This window comes from Carlito syrichta, unplaced genomic scaffold (genome assembly GCF_000164805.1).
Source record: "Carlito syrichta isolate Samal-C Ts95f unplaced genomic scaffold, Tarsius_syrichta-2.0.1 Scaffold314811, whole genome shotgun sequence".
NCBI lineage: Eukaryota > Metazoa > Chordata > Mammalia > Primates > Tarsiidae > Carlito > Carlito syrichta.
In genome coordinates, this window is record NW_007258907.1 from 879,301 (window position 1) to 881,213 (window position 1,913).

The following is a 1,913-nucleotide window of genomic DNA, read 5'->3' on the forward strand; positions in this document are numbered from 1 at the left end:
TTTGCAGCCAGCTTCAGGAGGCTCCTAGACTCCGGTTAAGAACCTCTGAACCAAGGACAGCAGTCCTAGCTGGGGTAGCCCAAACATATTTGGTATAAACTGGCAATGAGCTTATTCTGTGTGGTTGCCTTCTGTTGTCTCCAATCACTTTTTATTCTGACTCATCCTCAAGCCCACAGAGAACTCACAAACAGCTTCAGAAGAGCTGGTGGTGCAGGAACATTCCAGGGAGAAAGAAAGTGGCACTTAGGCTGTGCCTGTAAGGAGATGCTATTTTGGCATGTTCAGAGATCCTCATGTTGGACAAGCTGACAAGAAAAAAAGATTGGTTGTGGAGAATTAACTGAAAATGAATTTGGAGAAATAGTAAATGACCAAGTTGTAGACTCTTGAATAAGAAGCTAAAGCATGCCAACCTTAAGTCTGTGAACTTTAGGGTGCCCTTCAAAAGGAGCATTTTTAAAAGATGACTCTGGGAACAGTGTGGAAGATGGATCGTAAGGGAAAAGATTGAAAACAAAAAGGCTAGTTCAACAGAGAGAAATAGAGGCAGAAATGAGAACATTTGTGAAGGAAGAATTGCCAGGTCAAGATGGAGGATACCTAGAGGAAAGGGTTAAGAGGTCTGAAGGTTCGGAGCCTTGGAAGAGGGAATATGTGCAAGAAACATTTATTGTGCACACACTGTGGATGAGAGACATGGATGTCCAGCTCACAGGATGTCGAGCTCACACTCACAAGGTCAAGACCAAGTCCTGATTGAATCAACCAGTCAAGTTACAAGGAGCTTCGTTTAGATTGAGACCATTTATTACTTGTTTAGATAGCCAAAAAGAATAAGCCACAAGTTGCCAGCACCCTGTGATTTTTATCTCACACAACTGAAAACTGTACGACACCAAAACAAAAGGGATCGGATGACTGCAGTGAGAGCTCTGGGACATCCCATTGCTGAGGAGTGAATCCCAGAAGCTCTCCAGGGCCCTGCCTCACCAGAGCCCCAGAGAGATGAGAAACTGGCTCGTGACAGCTTCCCAGGAGTGACAAGGCAGCCAACGGAAGACGGCCTTGGAATGATGCTGCACAGGCCTCCCAATCTCCATGTCCAGGAAGGCCACAGGCATTCAGCCAAGTTTTGCAGATAGGTCATGGTTCAAGTCTCTTGGTGGAAACATACAAGGTCACCATGACGCCCTTGGAGCTGTTCTCCACATAGCAGGGAGCTGGTTCTGAGAGACAAGAGATAAACTTGGTTTTAAATAAGTAGACTGTAAAGTTACTTTGGGGCATTCACATGTAAGTGATAGGAGCTGGTCAGAACTAAGGATGTAGATGTTTATGTTAGTTGCAGAGAGATGGTATGATTGCTTGTGTGACAGCTCTGCAGTCCGGTAGGACCCAGCTCCGTTATGTTCCAGGTGTGTGTTTGGTTACCATGACTGTGTAGCAAATTACCTGAAAACTTAGTGGCTTAAGAGAACATTGATTTTGCTCCTGAATCTGTCATGTGAGCAGGGATTTTTCTTTTTTTGAGTCAGATTCTCACTCTGTTGCCCAGGCTTGAGTGCAGAGGTGTCATCAAGGCTCATGGAAGCCTTGACCTACTGGACTCAGGCAATCCTTCTGCCTCAGCCTCCCAAGTAGCCAGATCTACAGGCACGTGCCACCACACCTGGCTAAATTTTTTTGTAGAGACGAGGATACACTATGTTGCCTAGGCTGGTCTCAAACTCCTGGACTCAAGCAATCCCCTTACCTCAACCTCCCAAAATGCTGGAATTACAGGCATAAGCCAATGCACCCAGCCAGGCAGGGCATTATTTTAAAAAATGAGTCTAGCCAGGCGCAGTGGCTCAGGCCTGTAATCTCAGCACTTTGGGAGGCTGAGGCAGAGGATTGCCTGAGTCCAGGGG